A 19,423-nucleotide genomic window follows, 5' to 3' on the forward strand; every position below is an offset into this window, starting at 1 on the left:
AATTAAAACAATAAAAAGTTAATTTTGGCTCTCAGACCTAAACTAAACGTTGTAGACTCAAAATGTTTGCTGTATTTAGTGTATTCTAGCATTCTGAAGATGATTCCAGCATTAATTTCACTGTGCTTATGCTCATTTTGAAGATTTTGACATTTTCACCTTAAGTGTAAAATCAGGGGCTGAAAATGCGTTTAAAGAAATAAAAAGTTCATTTTGAGTCTCACACCTAAACTAAACGTTCTAGACTCAAAATTGTTGCTGTATTTAGTAAATACTAGCATCCTGAAGATGATTCCAGCATTAATTTCATTGTGCTTATGCTCATTTTGAAGATTTTGACATTTTCACCTTAAGTGTACAATCAGGGGCTGAAAATGCGTTTAAAGCAATAAAAAGTTCATTTTGGCTCTCACACCTAAACTAAACGTTGTAGACTCAAAAATGTTGCTGTATTTAGTGTATTATAGCATCCTGAAGATGATTCCAGCATTAATTTCATTTTGCTTATGCTCAATTTTAAGATTTTGACATTTTCACCTTAAGTGTACAATCAGGGGCTGAAAACGCATTGAAAGCAATAAAAAGTTCATTTTGGCTCTCACACCTAAACTAAACGTTGTAGACTCAAAATTTTTGCTGTATTTAGTGTATTCTAGCATCCTGAAGATGATTCCAGCATTAATTTCATTGTGCTTATGCTCATTTTTAAGATTTTGACATTTTCACCTTAAGTGTACAATCAGGGGCTGAAAACGCGTTTAAAGCAATAAAAAGTTCATTTTGGCTCTCACACCTAAACTAAACGTTGTAGACTCAAAAATGTTGCTGTATTTAGTGTATTATAGCATCCTGAAGATGATTCCAGCATTAATTTCATTTTGCTTATGCTCAATTTTAAGATTTTGACATTTTCACCTTAAGTATACAATCAGGGGCTGAAAACGCATTTAAAGCAATAAAAAGTTCATTTTGGCTCTCAAACCTAAACTAAATGTTGTAGACTCAAAATTGTTGCTGTATTTAGTGTATTCTAGCATCCTGAAGATGATTCCAGCATTAATTTCATTGTGCTTATGCTCATTTTGAAGATTTTGACATTTTCACCTTATGTGTACAATCAGGGGCTGAAAACGCATTTAAACTAATAAAAAGTTCATTTTGGCTCTCACACCTAAACTAAATGTTGTAGACTCAAAATGTTTGCTGTATTTAGTGTATTATAGCATCCTGAAGATGATTCCCTGCATTAATTTCATTGTGCTCATGCTCAATTTTAAGATTTTGACATTTTCACCTTAAGTGTACAATCAGGGGCTCAAAACTCATTTAAAGCAATAAAAAGTTCATTTTGGCTCTCACACCTAAACTAAACGTTGTAGACTCAAAATTTTTGCTGTATTTCGTGTATTCTAGCATCCTGAAGATGATTCCAGCATTAATTTCATTGTGCTTATGCTCATTTTGAAGATTTTGACATTTTCACCTAAAGTGTACAATCAGGGGCTGAAAACACGTTTAAAGCAATAAAAAGTTCATTTTGGCTCTCACACCTAAAATAAACATTGTAGACTCAAAATTTTTGCTGTATTTAGTGTATTCTAGCATCCTCAAGATGATTCCAGCATTAAGTTCATTGTGCTTATGCTCATTTTGAAGATTTTGACAATTTCACGTTAAGTGTACAATCAGGGGCTGAAAACGCATTTAAAGAAATAAAAAGTTCATTTTGGCTCTCACACCTAAACTAAACGTTGTAGACCCAAAATGTTTGCTGTATTTAGTGTATTATAGCATCCTGAAGATGATTCCAGCATTAATTTCATTGTGCTCATGCTCATTTTTAAGATTTTGACATTTTCACCTAAAGTGCACAATCAGGCTGAAAACACATTTAAAGACATAAAAAGTTCATTTTAGCTCTCACACCTAAACTAAACGTTGTAGACTCAAAAATTTTGCTGTATTTAGTGTATTCTAGCATCCTGAAGATGATTCCAGCATTAATTTCATTGTGCTTATGCTCAATTTTAAAATATTTTGACATTTTCACCTTAAGTGTACAATCAGGGGCTGAAAACGCATTTAAAGCAATAAAAAGTTCATTTTGGCTCTCACACCTAAACTAAACGTTGTAGACTCAAAAATGTCGCTGTATTTAGTGTATTATAGCATCCTGAAGATGATTCCAGCATTAATTTCATTGTGCTTAAGCTCAATTTTAAAATATTTTGACATTTTCACCTTAAGTGTACAATCAGGGGCTGAAAACGCATTTAAAGCAATAAAAAGTTCATTTTGGCTCTCACACCTAAACTAAACGTTGTAGACTCAAAATGTTTGCTGTATTTAGTGTATTATAGCATCCCGAAGATGATTCCCTGCATTAATTTCATTGTGCTCATGCTCAATTTTAAGATTTTGACATTTTCACCTTAAGTGTACAATCAGGGGCTCAAAACGCATTTAAAGCAATAAAAAGTTCATTTTGGCTCTCACACCTAAACTAAACGTTGTAGACTCAAAATTTTTGCTGTATTTAGTGTATTCTAGCATCCTGAAGATGATTCCAGCATTAATTTCATTGTGCTTATGCTCATTTTTGAAGATTTTGACCTTTTCACCTAACGTGTACAATCAGGGCCTGAAAACGCATTTAAAGCAATAAAAAGTTCATTTTGGCTCTCACACCTAAACTAAACGTTGTAGACTCAAAATTTTTGCTGTATTTAGTGTATTCTAGCATCCTGAAGATGATTCCAGCATTAATTTCACTGTGCTCATGCTCATTTTTAAGATTTTGACATTTTCACCTAAAGTGCACAATCAGGCTGAAAACGCATTTAAAGCAATAAAGGGTTATTTTTGGCTCTCACACCTAAACTAAACGTTGTAGACTCAAAAATGTTGCTGTATTTAGTGTATTCTATTATCCTGAAGATGATTCCAGCATTAATTTCATTGTGCTCATGCTCATTTTTAAGATTTTGACTTTTACACCTTAAGTGCACAATCAGGCTGAAAACGCATTTAAAGCAATAAAAAGTTCATTTTGGCTCTCACACCTAAACTAAACGTTGTAGACACAAAATTTTTGCTGTATTTAGTGTATTATAGCATCCTGAAGATGATTCCAGCATTAATTTCATTTTGCTTATGCTCAATTTTAAGATTTTGACATTTTCACCTTAAGTGTACAATCAGGGGCTGAAAACGCATTTAAAGCAATAAAAAGTTCATTTTGGCTCTCAAACCTAAACTAAATGTTGTAGACTCAAAATTGTTGCTGTATTTAGTGTATTCTAGCATCCTGAAGATGATTCCAGCATTAATTTCATTGTGCTTATGCTCATTTTGAAGATTTTGACATTTTCACCTTATGTGTACAATCAGGGGCTGAAAACGCATTTAAAGCAATAAAAAGTTCATTTTGGCTCTCACACCTAAACTAAATGTTGTAGACTCAAAATGTTTGCTGTATTTAGTGTATTATAGCATCCTGAAGATGATTCCCTGCATTAATTTCATTGTGCTCATGCTCAATTTTAAGATTTTGACATTTTCACCTTAAGTGTACAATCAGGGGCTGAAAACGCGTTTAAAGCAATAAAAAGTTCATTTTGGCTCTCACACCTAAACTAAACGTTGTAGACTCAAAATGTTTGCTGTATTTAGTGTATTATAGCATCCTGAAGATGATTCCAGCATTAATTTCATTGTGCTCATGCTCATTTTTAAGATTTTTACTTTTTCACCTAAAGTGCACAATCAGGCTGAAAACACATTTAAACACATAAAAAGTTCATTTTAGCTCTCACACCTAAACTAAACGTTGTAGACTCAAAATGTTTGCTGTATTTCGTGTATTCTAGCATCCTGAAGATGATTCCAGCATTAATTTCATTTTGCTTATGCTCAATTTTAAGATTTTGACATTTTCACCTTAAGTGTACAATCAGGGGCTGAAAACGCATTTAAAGCAATAAAAAGTTCATTTTGGCTCTCACACCTAAACTAAACGTTGTAGACTCAAAATTTTTGCTGTATTTAGTGTATTCTAGCATCCTGAAGATGATTCCAGCATTAATTTCATTGTGCTTATGCTCATTTTTAAGATTTTGACATTTTCACCTTAAGTGTACAATCAGGGGCTGAAAACGCGTTTAAAGCAATAAAAAGTTCATTTTGGCTCTCACACCTAAACTAAACGTTGTAGACTCAAAAATGTTGCTGTATTTAGTGTATTATAGCATCCTGAAGATGATTCCAGCATTAATTTCATTTTGCTTATGCTCAATTTTAAGATTTTGACATTTTCACCTTAAGTATACAATCAGGGGCTGAAAACGCATTTAAAGCAATAAAAAGTTCATTTTGGCTCTCAAACCTAAACTAAATGTTGTAGACTCAAAATTGTTGCTGTATTTAGTGTATTCTAGCATCCTGAAGATGATTCCAGCATTAATTTCATTGTGCTTATGCTCATTTTGAAGATTTTGACATTTTCACCTTATGTGTACAATCAGGGGCTGAAAACGCATTTAAACTAATAAAAAGTTCATTTTGGCTCTCACACCTAAACTAAATGTTGTAGACTCAAAATGTTTGCTGTATTTAGTGTATTATAGCATCCTGAAGATGATTCCCTGCATTAATTTCATTGTGCTCATGCTCAATTTTAAGATTTTGACATTTTCACCTTAAGTGTACAATCAGGGGCTCAAAACTCATTTAAAGCAATAAAAAGTTCATTTTGGCTCTCACACCTAAACTAAACGTTGTAGACTCAAAATTTTTGCTGTATTTCGTGTATTCTAGCATCCTGAAGATGATTCCAGCATTAATTTCATTGTGCTTATGCTCATTTTGAAGATTTTGACATTTTCACCTAAAGTGTACAATCAGGGGCTGAAAACGCGTTTAAAGCAATAAAAAGTTCATTTTGGCTCTCACACCTAAAATAAACATTGTAGACTCAAAATTTTTGCTGTATTTAGTGTATTCTAGCATCCTCAAGATGATTCCAGCATTAAGTTCATTGTGCTTATGCTCATTTTGAAGATTTTGACAATTTCACGTTAAGTGTACAATCAGGGGCTGAAAACGCATTTAAAGAAATAAAAAGTTCATTTTGGCTCTCACACCTAAACTAAACGTTGTAGACCCAAAATGTTTGCTGTATTTAGTGTATTATAGCATCCTGAAGATGATTCCAGCATTAATTTCATTGTGCTCATGCTCATTTTTAAGATTTTGACATTTTCACCTAAAGTGCACAATCAGGCTGAAAACACATTTAAAGACATAAAAAGTTCATTTTAGCTCTCACACCTAAACTAAACGTTGTAGACTCAAAATTTTTGCTGTATTTAGTGTATTCTAGCATTCTGAAGATGATTCCAGCATTAATTTCACTGTGCTTATGCTCATTTTGAAGATTTTGACATTTTCACCTTAAGTGTAAAATCAGGGGCTGAAAATGCGTTTAAAGAAATAAAAAGTTCATTTTGAGTCTCACACCTAAACTAAACGTTCTAGACTCAAAATTGTTGCTGTATTTAGTAAATACTAGCATCCTGAAGATGATTCCAGCATTAATTTCATTGTGCTTATGCTCATTTTTGAAGATTTTGACATTTTCACCTTAAGTGTACAATCAGGGGCTGAAAACGCATTTAAAGCAATAAAAAGTTCATTTTGGCTCTCACACCTAAACTAAACGTTGTAGACTCAAAATTTTTGCTGTATTTAGTGTATTCTAGCATCCTGAAGATGATTCCAGCATTAATTTCATCGTGCTTATGCTCATTTTGAGAATATTGACATTTTCACCTTAAGTGTACAATCAGGGGCTGAAAATGCGTTTAAAGCAATAAAAAGTTCATTTTGGCACTCACACCTAAACTAAACGTTGTAGACTCAAAATGTTTGCTCTATTTAGTGTATTCTAACATCCTGAAGATGATTCCAGCATTAATTTCATTGTGCTTATGCTCATTTTGAAGATTTTGACATTTTCACCTAAAGTGTACAATCAGGGGCTGAAAACGCGTTTAAAGCAATAAAAAGTTCATTTTGGCTCTCACACCTAAACTAAACGTTGTAGACTCAAAATGCTTGCTGTTTTTAGTGTATTTTAGCATCCTGAAGATGATTCCAGCATTAATTTCATTGTGCTCATTCTTATTTTTAAGATTTTGACATTTTCACCTAAAGTGCACAATCAGGCTGAAAACGAATTTAAAGCCATAAAAAGTTCATTTTGGATCTCACACCTAAACTAAACATTGTAGACTCAAAATTTTTACTGTATTTAGTGTATTCTAGCATCCTGAAGATGATTCCAGCATTAAGTTCTTTGTGCTTATGCTCATTTTGAAGATTTTGACAATTTCACCTAAAGTGTACAATCAGGGGCTGAAAACGCGTTTAAAGCAATAAAAAGTTCATTTTGGCTCTCACACCTAAACTAAACGTTGTAGACTCAAAATGCTTGCTGTTTTTAGTGTATTTTAGCATCCTGAAGATGATTCCAGCATTAATTTCATTGTGCTCATGCTTATTTTTAAGATTTTGACATTTTCACCTAAAGTGCACAATCAGGCTGAAAATGCATTTAAAGCAATAAAAAGTTAATTTTGGCTCTCACACCTAAACTAAACGTTGTAGACTCAAAAATGTTGCTGTATTTAGTGTATTCTAGCATCCTGAAGATGATTCCAGCATTAATTTCATTGTGCTCATGCTCATTTTTAAGATTTTGGTATTTTCACCTTAAGTGCACACTCAGGCTGAAAACGCATTTAATGCAATAAAAAGTTCATTTTGGCTCTCACACCTAAACTAAACGTTGTAGACTCAAAATTTTTGCTGTATTTAGTGTATTCTAGCATCCTGAAGATGATTCCAGCATTAATTTCATTGTGCTTATGCTCATTTTGAAGATTTTGACATTTTCACCTTAAGTGTACAATCAGGAGCTCAAAACGCATTTAAAGCAATAAAAAGTTCATTTTGGTTCTCACACCTAAACTAAACGTTGTAGACTCAAAATTTTTGCTGTATTTAGTGTATTCTAGCATCCTGAAGATGATTCCAGCATTAATTTCATTGTGCTCATGCTCATTTTTAAGATTTTGACATTTTCACCTAAAGTGCACAATCAGGCTGAAAACGCATTTAAAGCCATAAAAAGTTCATTTTGGCTCTCACACCTAAACTAAACATTGTAGACTCAAAATTTTTGCTGTATTTAGTGTATTCTAGCATCCTGAAGATGATTCCAGCATTAAGTTCATTGTGCTTATGTTCATTTTGAAGATTTTGACATTTTCACCTAAAGTGTACAATCAGGGGCTGAAAACGCGTTTAAAGCAATAAAAAGTTTATTTTGGCTCTCACACCTAAACTAAACGTTGTAGACTCAAAATGTTTGGTGTTTTTAGTGTATTTTAGCATCCTGAAGATGATTCCAGCATTAATTTCATTGTGCTTATGCTCATTTTGAAGATTTTGACATTTTCACCTAAAGTGCACAATCAGGGGCTGAAAACGCATTTAAAGAAATAAAAAGTTAATTTTGGCTCTCACACCTAAACTAAACGTTGTAGCCTCAAACTTTTTGCTGTATTTAGTGTATACTAGCATCCTGAAGATGATTCCAGCATTAATTTCATTGTGCTTATGCTCATTTTGAAGATTTTGACATTTTCACCTAAAGTGCACAATCAGGGGCTGAAAACGCGTTTAAAGCAATAAAAAGTTCATTTTGGCTCTCACACCTAAACTAAACGTTGTAGACTCAAAATGTTTGCTGTATTTCGTGTATTCTAGTATCCTGAAGATGATTCCAGCATTAATTTCATTGTGCTTATGCTCAATTTTAAGATTTTGACATTTTCACCTTAAGTATACAATCAGGGGCTGAAAACGCATTTAAAGCAATAAAAAGTTCATTTTGGCTCTCAAACCTAAACTAAATGTTGTAGACTCAAAATTGTTGCTGTATTTAGTGTATTCTAGCATCCTGAAGATGATTCCAGCATTAATTTCATTGTGCTTATGCTCATTTTGAAGATTTTGACATTTTCACCTTATGTGTACAATCAGGGGCTGAAAACGCATTTAAACTAATAAAAAGTTCATTTTGGCTCTCACACCTAAACTAAATGTTGTAGACTCAAAATGTTTGCTGTATTTAGTGTATTATAGCATCCTGAAGATGATTCCCTGCATTAATTTCATTGTGCTCATGCTCAATTTTAAGATTTTGACATTTTCACCTTAAGTGTACAATCAGGGGCTCAAAACTCATTTAAAGCAATAAAAAGTTCATTTTGGTTCTCACACCTAAACTAAACGTTGTAGACTCAAAATTTTTGCTGTATTTAGTGTATTCTAGCATCCTGAAGATGATTCCAGCATTAATTTCATTGTGCTCATGCTCATTTTTAAGATTTTGACATTTTCACCTAAAGTGCACAATCAGGCTGAAAACGCATTTAAAGCCATAAAAAGTTCATTTTGGCTCTCACACCTAAACTAAACATTGTAGACTCAAAATTTTTGCTGTATTTAGTGTATTCTAGCATCCTGAAGATGATTCCAGCATTAAGTTCATTGTGCTTATGCTCATTTTGAAGATTTTGACATTTTCACCTAAAGTGTACAATCAGGGGCTGAAAACGCGTTTAAAGCAATAAAAAGTTTATTTTGGCTCTCACACCTAAACTAAACGTTGTAGACTCAAAATGTTTGGTGTTTTTAGTGTATTTTAGCATCCTGAAGATGATTCCAGCATTAATTTCATTGTGCTTATGCTCATTTTGAAGATTTTGACATTTTCACCTAAAGTGCACAATCAGGGGCTGAAAACGCATTTAAAGAAATAAAAAGTTAATTTTGGCTCTCACACCTAAACTAAACGTTGTAGCCTCAAACTTTTTGCTGTATTTAGTGTATACTAGCATCCTGAAGATGATTCCAGCATTAATTTCATTGTGCTTATGCTCATTTTGAAGATTTTGACATTTTCACCTAAAGTGCACAATCAGGGGCTGAAAACGCGTTTAAAGCAATAAAAAGTTCATTTTGGCTCTCACACCTAAACTAAACGTTGTAGACTCAAAATGTTTGCTGTATTTCGTGTATTCTAGTATCCTGAAGATGATTCCAGCATTAATTTCATTGTGCTTATGCTCAATTTTAAGATTTTGACATTTTCACCTTAAGTATACAATCAGGGGCTGAAAACGCATTTAAAGCAATAAAAAGTTCATTTTGGCTCTCAAACCTAAACTAAATGTTGTAGACTCAAAATTGTTGCTGTATTTAGTGTATTCTAGCATCCTGAAGATGATTCCAGCATTAATTTCATTGTGCTTATGCTCATTTTGAAGATTTTGACATTTTCACCTTATGTGTACAATCAGGGGCTGAAAACGCATTTAAACTAATAAAAAGTTCATTTTGGCTCTCACACCTAAACTAAATGTTGTAGACTCAAAATGTTTGCTGTATTTAGTGTATTATAGCATCCTGAAGATGATTCCCTGCATTAATTTCATTGTGCTCATGCTCAATTTTAAGATTTTGACATTTTCACCTTAAGTGTACAATCAGGGGCTCAAAACTCATTTAAAGCAATAAAAAGTTCATTTTGGCTCTCACACCTAAACTAAACGTTGTAGACTCAAAATTTTTGCTGTATTTCGTGTATTCTAGCATCCTGAAGATGATTCCAGCATTAATTTCATTGTGCTTATGCTCATTTTGAAGATTTTGACATTTTCACCTAAAGTGTACAATCAGGGGCTGAAAACGCGTTTAAAGCAATAAAAAGTTCATTTTGGCTCTCACACCTAAAATAAACATTGTAGACTCAAAATTTTTGCTGTATTTAGTGTATTCTAGCATCCTCAAGATGATTCCAGCATTAAGTTCATTGTGCTTATGCTCATTTTGAAGATTTTGACAATTTCACGTTAAGTGTACAATCAGGGGCTGAAAACGCATTTAAAGAAATAAAAAGTTCATTTTGGCTCTCACACCTAAACTAAACGTTGTAGACCCAAAATGTTTGCTGTATTTAGTGTATTATAGCATCCTGAAGATGATTCCAGCATTAATTTCATTGTGCTCATGCTCATTTTTAAGATTTTGACATTTTCACCTAAAGTGCACAATCAGGCTGAAAACACATTTAAAGACATAAAAAGTTCATTTTAGCTCTCACACCTAAACTAAACGTTGTAGACTCAAAAATTTTGCTGTATTTAGTGTATTCTAGCATCCTGAAGATGATTCCAGCATTAATTTCATTGTGCTTATGCTCAATTTTAAAATATTTTGACATTTTCACCTTAAGTGTACAATCAGGGGCTGAAAACGCATTTAAAGCAATAAAAAGTTCATTTTGGCTCTCACACCTAAACTAAACGTTGTAGACTCAAAAATGTCGCTGTATTTAGTGTATTATAGCATCCTGAAGATGATTCCAGCATTAATTTCATTGTGCTTAAGCTCAATTTTAAAATATTTTGACATTTTCACCTTAAGTGTACAATCAGGGGCTGAAAACGCATTTAAAGCAATAAAAAGTTCATTTTGGCTCTCACACCTAAACTAAACGTTGTAGACTCAAAATTGTTGATGTTTTTGGTGTATTCTAGCATCCCGAAGATGATTCCAGCATTAATTTCATTGTGCTTATGCTCATTTTGAAGATTTTGACATTTTCACCTTAAGTGCACAATCAGTTTGAAAACGCATTTCAAGCAATAAAAAGTTCATTTTGGCTCTCACACCTAAACTAAACGTTGTAGACTCAAAATTGTTGCTGTATTTAGTGTATTCTAGCATCCTGAAGATGATTCCAGCATTAATTTCATTGTGCTTATGCTCATTTTTGAAGATTTTGACCTTTTCACCTAACGTGTACAATCAGGGCCTGAAAACGCATTTAAAGCAATAAAAAGTTCATTTTGGCTCTCACACCTAAACTAAACGTTGTAGACTCAAAATTTTTGCTGTATTTAGTGTATTCTAGCATCCTGAAGATGATTCCAGCATTAATTTCATTGTGCTCATGCTCATTTTTAAGATTTTGACATTTTCACCTAAAGTGCACAATCAGGCTGAAAACGCATTTAAAGCAATAAAGGGTTAATTTTGGCTCTCACACCTAAACTAAACGTTGTAGACTCAAAAATGTTGCTGTATTTAGTGTATTCTATTATCCTGAAGATGATTCCAGCATTAATTTCATTGTGCTCATGCTCATTTTTAAGATTTTGACATTTACACCTTAAGTGCACAATCAGGCTGAAAACGCATTTAAAGCAATAAAAAATTCATTTTGGCTCTCACACCTAAACTAAACGTTGTAGACTCAAAATTTTTGCTGTATTTAGTGTATTCTAGCATCCTGAAGATGATTCCAGCATTAATTTCATTGTGCTTATGCTCATTTTGAAGATTTTGACATTTTCACCTTAAGTGTACAATCAGGGGCTAAAAACGCGTTTAAAGCAATAAAAAGTTCATTTTGGCTCTCACACCTAAACTAAACGTTGTAGACTCAAAAATGTTGCTGTATTTAGTGTATTATAGCATCCTGAAGATGATTCCAGCATTAATTTCATTTTGCTTATAATCAATTTTAAGATTTTGACATTTTCACCTTAAGTGTACAATCAGGGGCTGAAAACGCATTTAAAGCAATAAAAAGTTCATTTTGGCTCTCAAACCTAAACTAAATGTTGTAGACTCAAAATTGTTGCTGTATTTAGTGTATTCTAGCATCCTGAAGATGATTCCAGCATTAATTTCATTGTGCTTATGCTCATTTTGAAGATTTTGACATTTTCACCTTATGTGTAAAATCAGGGGCTGAAAACGCATTTAAAGCAATAAAAAGTTCATTTTGGCTCTCACACCTAAACTAAACGTTGTAGACTCAAAATGTTTGCTGTATTTAGTGTATTATAGCATCCTGAAGATGATTCCCTGCATTAATTTCATTGTGCTCATGCTCAATTTTAAGATTTTGACATTTTCACCTTAAGTGTACAATCAGGGGCTCAAAACGCATTTAAAGCAATAAAAAGTTCATTTTGGCTCTCACACCTAAACTAAACGTTGTAGACTCAAAATTTTTGCTGTATTTAGTGTATTCTAGCATCCTGAAGATGATTCCAGCATTAATTTCATTGTGCTTATGCTCATTTTTGAAGATTTTGACCTTTTCACCTAACGTGTACAATCAGGGGCTGAAAACGCGTTTAAAGCAATAAAAAGTTCATTTTGGCTCTCACACCTAAACTAAACGTTGTAGACTCAAAATTTTTGCTGTATTTAGTGTATTCTAGCATCCTGAAGATGATTCCAGCATTAATTTCACTGTGCTCATGCTCATTTTTAAGATTTTGACATTTTCACCTAAAGTGCACAATCAGGCTGAAAACGCATTTAAAGCAATAAAGGGTTATTTTTGGCTCTCACACCTAAACTAAACGTTGTAGACTCAAAAATGTTGCTGTATTTAGTGTATTCTATTATCCTGAAGATGATTCCAGCATTAATTTCATTGTGCTCATGCTCATTTTTAAGATTTTGACTTTTACACCTTAAGTGCACAATCAGGCTGAAAACGCATTTAAAGCAATAAAAAGTTCATTTTGGCTCTCACACCTAAACTAAACGTTGTAGACACAAAATTTTTGCTGTATTTAGTGTATTATAGCATCCTGAAGATGATTCCAGCATTAATTTCATTTTGCTTATGCTCAATTTTAAGATTTTGACATTTTCACCTTAAGTGTACAATCAGGGGCTGAAAACGCATTTAAAGCAATAAAAAGTTCATTTTGGCTCTCAAACCTAAACTAAATGTTGTAGACTCAAAATTGTTGCTGTATTTAGTGTATTCTAGCATCCTGAAGATGATTCCAGCATTAATTTCATTGTGCTTATGCTCATTTTGAAGATTTTGACATTTTCACCTTATGTGTACAATCAGGGGCTGAAAACGCATTTAAAGCAATAAAAAGTTCATTTTGGCTCTCACACCTAAACTAAATGTTGTAGACTCAAAATGTTTGCTGTATTTAGTGTATTATAGCATCCTGAAGATGATTCCCTGCATTAATTTCATTGTGCTCATGCTCAATTTTAAGATTTTGACATTTTCACCTTAAGTGTACAATCAGGGGCTGAAAACGCGTTTAAAGCAATAAAAAGTTCATTTTGGCTCTCACACCTAAACTAAACGTTGTAGACTCAAAATGTTTGCTGTATTTAGTGTATTATAGCATCCTGAAGATGATTCCAGCATTAATTTCATTGTGCTCATGCTCATTTTTAAGATTTTTACTTTTTCACCTAAAGTGCACAATCAGGCTGAAAACACATTTAAACACATAAAAAGTTCATTTTAGCTCTCACACCTAAACTAAACGTTGTAGACTCAAAATGTTTGCTGTATTTCGTGTATTCTAGCATCCTGAAGATGATTCCAGCATTAATTTCATTTTGCTTATGCTCAATTTTAAGATTTTGACATTTTCACCTTAAGTGTACAATCAGGGGCTGAAAACGCATTTAAAGCAATAAAAAGTTCATTTTGGCTCTCACACCTAAACTAAACGTTGTAGACTCAAAATTTTTGCTGTATTTAGTGTATTCTAGCATCCTGAAGATGATTCCAGCATTAATTTCATTGTGCTTATGCTCATTTTTAAGATTTTGACATTTTCACCTTAAGTGTACAATCAGGGGCTGAAAACGCGTTTAAAGCAATAAAAAGTTCATTTTGGCTCTCACACCTAAACTAAACGTTGTAGACTCAAAAATGTTGCTGTATTTAGTGTATTATAGCATCCTGAAGATGATTCCAGCATTAATTTCATTTTGCTTATGCTCAATTTTAAGATTTTGACATTTTCACCTTAAGTATACAATCAGGGGCTGAAAACGCATTTAAAGCAATAAAAAGTTCATTTTGGCTCTCAAACCTAAACTAAATGTTGTAGACTCAAAATTGTTGCTGTATTTAGTGTATTCTAGCATCCTGAAGATGATTCCAGCATTAATTTCATTGTGCTTATGCTCATTTTGAAGATTTTGACATTTTCACCTTATGTGTACAATCAGGGGCTGAAAACGCATTTAAACTAATAAAAAGTTCATTTTGGCTCTCACACCTAAACTAAATGTTGTAGACTCAAAATGTTTGCTGTATTTAGTGTATTATAGCATCCTGAAGATGATTCCCTGCATTAATTTCATTGTGCTCATGCTCAATTTTAAGATTTTGACATTTTCACCTTAAGTGTACAATCAGGGGCTCAAAACTCATTTAAAGCAATAAAAAGTTCATTTTGGCTCTCACACCTAAACTAAACGTTGTAGACTCAAAATTTTTGCTGTATTTCGTGTATTCTAGCATCCTGAAGATGATTCCAGCATTAATTTCATTGTGCTTATGCTCATTTTGAAGATTTTGACATTTTCACCTAAAGTGTACAATCAGGGGCTGAAAACGCGTTTAAAGCAATAAAAAGTTCATTTTGGCTCTCACACCTAAAATAAACATTGTAGACTCAAAATTTTTGCTGTATTTAGTGTATTCTAGCATCCTCAAGATGATTCCAGCATTAAGTTCTTTGTGCTTATGCTCATTTTGAAGATTTTGACAATTTCACGTTAAGTGTACAATCAGGGGCTGAAAACGCATTTAAAGAAATAAAAAGTTCATTTTGGCTCTCACACCTAAACTAAACGTTGTAGACCCAAAATGTTTGCTGTATTTAGTGTATTATAGCATCCTGAAGATGATTCCAGCATTAATTTCATTGTGCTCATGCTCATTTTTAAGATTTTGACATTTTCACCTAAAGTGCACAATCAGGCTGAAAACACATTTAAAGACATAAAAAGTTCATTTTAGCTCTCACACCTAAACTAAACGTTGTAGACTCAAAATTTTTGCTGTATTTAGTGTATTCTAGCATTCTGAAGATGATTCCAGCATTAATTTCACTGTGCTTATGCTCATTTTGAAGATTTTGACATTTTCACCTTAAGTGTAAAATCAGGGGCTGAAAATGCGTTTAAAGAAATAAAAAGTTCATTTTGAGTCTCACACCTAAACTAAACGTTCTAGACTCAAAATTGTTGCTGTATTTAGTAAATACTAGCATCCTGAAGATGATTCCAGCATTAATTTCATTGTGCTTATGCTCATTTTTGAAGATTTTGACATTTTCACCTTAAGTGTACAATCAGGGGCTGAAAACGCATTTAAAGCAATAAAAAGTTCATTTTGGCTCTCACACCTAAACTAAACGTTGTAGACTCAAAATGTTTGCTCTATTTAGTGTATTCTAACATCCTGAAGATGATTCCAGCATTAATTTCATTGTGCTTATGCTCATTTTGAAGATTTTGACATTTTCACCTAAAGTGTACAATCAGGGGCTGAAAACGCGTTTAAAGCAATAAAAAGTTCATTTTGGCTCTCACACCTAAACTAAACGTTGTAGACTCAAAATGCTTGCTGTTTTTAGTGTATTTTAGCATCCTGAAGATGATTCCAGCATTAATTTCATTGTGCTCATGCTTATTTTTAAGATTTTGACATTTTCACCTAAAGTGCACAATCAGGCTGAAAACGAATTTAAAGCCATAAAAAGTTCATTTTGGATCTCACACCTAAACTAAACATTGTAGACTCAAAATTTTTACTGTATTTAGTGTATTCTAGCATCCTGAAGATGATTCCAGCATTAAGTTCTTTGTGCTTATGCTCATTTTGAAGATTTTGACAATTTCACCTAAAGTGTACAATCAGGGGCTGAAAACGCGTTTAAAGCAATAAAAAGTTCATTTTGGCTCTCACACCTAAACTAAACGTTGTAGACTCAAAATGCTTGCTGTTTTTAGTGTATTTTAGCATCCTGAAGATGATTCCAGCATTAATTTCATTGTGCTCATGCTTATTTTTAAGATTTTGACATTTTCACCTAAAGTGCACAATCAGGCTGAAAATGCATTTAAAGCAATAAAAAGTTAATTTTGGCTCTCACACCTAAACTAAACGTTGTAGACTCAAAAATGTTGCTGTATTTAGTGTATTCTAGCATCCTGAAGATGATTCCAGCATTAATTTCATTGTGCTCATGCTCATTTTTAAGATTTTGGTATTTTCACCTTAAGTGCACACTCAGGCTGAAAACGCATTTAAAGCAATAAAAAGTTCATTTTGGCTCTCACACCTAAACTAAACGTTGTAGACTCAAAATTTTTGCTGTATTTAGTGTATTCTAGCATCCTGAAGATGATTCCAGCATTAATTTCATTGTGCTTATGCTCATTTTGAAGATTTTGACATTTTCACCTTAAGTGTACAATCAGGAGCTCAAAACGCATTTAAAGCAATAAAAAGTTCATTTTGGTTCTCACACCTAAACTAAACGTTGTAGACTCAAAATTTTTGCTGTATTTAGTGTATTCTAGCATCCTGAAGATGATTCCAGCATTAATTTCATTGTGCTCATGCTCATTTTTAAGATTTTGACATTTTCACCTAAAGTGCACAATCAGGCTGAAAACGCATTTAAAGCCATAAAAAGTTCATTTTGGCTCTCACACCTAAACTAAACATTGTAGACTCAAAATTTTTGCTGTATTTAGTGTATTCTAGCATCCTGAAGATGATTCCAGCATTAAGTTCATTGTGCTTATGCTCATTTTGAAGATTTTGACATTTTCACCTAAAGTGTACAATCAGGGGCTGAAAACGCGTTTAAAGCAATAAAAAGTTTATTTTGGCTCTCACACCTAAACTAAACGTTGTAGACTCAAAATGTTTGGTGTTTTTAGTGTATTTTAGCATCCTGAAGATGATTCCAGCATTAATTTCATTGTGCTTATGCTCATTTTGAAGATTTTGACATTTTCACCTAAAGTGCACAATCAGGGGCTGAAAACGCATTTAAAGAAATAAAAAGTTAATTTTGGCTCTCACACCTAAACTAAACGTTGTAGCCTGAAACTTTTTGCTGTATTTAGTGTATACTAGCATCCTGAAGATGATTCCAGCATTAATTTCATTGTGCTTATGCTCATTTTGAAGATTTTGACATTTTCACCTAAAGTGCACAATCAGGGGCTGAAAACGCGTTTAAAGCAATAAAAAGTTCATTTTGGCTCTCACACCTAAACTAAACGTTGTAGACTCAAAATGTTTGCTGTATTTCGTGTATTCTAGTATCCTGAAGATGATTCCAGCATTAATTTCATTGTGCTTATGCTCATTTTGAAGATTTTGACATTTTCACCTTATGTGTACAATCAGGGGCTGAAAACGCATTTAAAGCAATAAAAAGTTCATTTTGGCTCTCACACCTAAACTAAACGTTGTAGACTCAAAATGTTTGCTATATTTAGTGTATTATAGCATCCTGAAGATGATTCCAGCATTAATTTCATTGTGCTTATGCTCATTTTGAAGATTTTGACATTTTCACCTAAAGTGCACAATCAGGGGCTGAAAACGCGTTTAAAGCAATAAAAAGTTCATTTTGGCTCTCACACCTAAACTAAACGTTGTAGACTCAAAATGTTTGCTGTATTTCGTGTATTCTAGTATCCTGAAGATGATTCCAGCATTAATTTCATTGTGCTTATGCTCATTTTGAAGATTTTGACATTTTCACCTTATGTGTACAATCAGGGGCTGAAAACGCATTTAAAGCAATAAAAAGTTCATTTTGGCTCTCACACCTAAACTAAACGTTGTAGACTCAAAATGTTTGCTATATTTAGTGTATTATAGCATCCTGAAGATGATTCCCTGCATTAATTTCATTGTGCTCATGCTCAATTATAAGATTTTGACATTTTCACCTAAAGTGCACAATCAGGCTGAAAACGCATTTAAAGCCATAAAAAGTTCATTTTGGATCTCACACCTAAACTAAACATTGTAGACTCAAAATTTTTGCTGTATTTAGTGTATTCTAGCATCCTGAAGATGATTCCAGCATTAATTTGATTGTGCTCATGCTCATTTTTAAGATTTTGACATTTTCACCTAAAGTGCACAATCAGGCTGAAAATGCATTTAAAGCAATAAAAAGTTCATTTTGGCTCTCACACCTAAACTAAACGTTGTAGACTCAAAAATGTTGCTGTATTTAGTGTATTCTAGCATCCTGAAGATGATTCCAGCATTAATTTCATTGTGCTCATGCTCATTTTTAAGATTTTGACATTTTCACCTTAAGTGCACACTCAGGCTGAAAACGCATTTAAAGCAATAAAAAGTTCATTTTGGCTCTCACACCTAAACTAAACGTTGTAGACTCAAAATTTTTGCTGTATTTAGTGTATTCTAGCATCCTGAAGATGATTCCAGCATTAATTTCATTGTGCTTATGCTCATTTTTAAGATTTTGACATTTTCACCTTAAGTGTACAATCAGGAGCTCAAAACGCATTTAAAGCAATAAAAAGTTCATTTTGAATCTCACACCTAAACTAAACGTTGTAGACTCAAAATTTTTGCTGTATTTAGTGTATTCTAGCATCCTGAAGATGATTCCAGCATTAATTTCATTGTGCTCGTGCTCATTTTTAAGATTTTGACATTTTCACCTAAAGTGCACAATCAGGCTGAAAACGCATTTAAAGCCATAAAAAGTTCATTTTGGCTCTCACACCTAAACTAAACATTGTAGACTCAAAATTGTTGCTGTATTTAGTGTATTCTAGCATCCTGAAGATGATTCCAGCATTAAGTTCATTGTGCTTATGCTCATTTTGAAGATTTTGACAATTTCACCTTAAGTGTACAATCAGGGGCTGAAAACGCATTTAAAGAAATTAAAAGTTAATTTTGGCTCTCACACCTAAACTAAACGTTGTAGCCTCAAACTTTTTGCTGTATTTAGTGTATACTAGCATCCTGAAGATGATTCCAGCATTAATTTCATTGTGCTTATGCTCATTTTTGAAGATTTTGACCTTTTCACCTAACGTGTACAATCAGGGGCTGAAAACGCATTTAAAGCAATAAAAAGTTCATTTTGGCTCTCACACCTAAACTAAACGTTGTAGACTCAAAATGTTTGCTGTTTTTAGTGTATTTTAGCATCCTGAAGATGATTCCAGCATTAATTTCATTGTGCTCATGCTTATTTTTAAGATTTTGACATTTTCACCTAAAGTGCACAATCAGGCTGAAAACGCATTTAAAGCCATAAAAAGTTCATTTTGGATCTCACACCTAAACTAAACATTGTAGACTCAAAATTTTTGCTGTATTTAGTGTATTCTAGCATCCTGAAGATGATTCCAGCATTAAGTTCATTGTGCTTATGCTCATTTTGAAGATTTTGACAATTTCACCTTAAGTGTACAATCA

This window comes from Vanacampus margaritifer, chromosome 1, assembly GCF_051991255.1.
Source record: "Vanacampus margaritifer isolate UIUO_Vmar chromosome 1, RoL_Vmar_1.0, whole genome shotgun sequence".
In the NCBI taxonomy this organism is placed as follows: Eukaryota; Metazoa; Chordata; class Actinopteri; order Syngnathiformes; family Syngnathidae; genus Vanacampus; species Vanacampus margaritifer.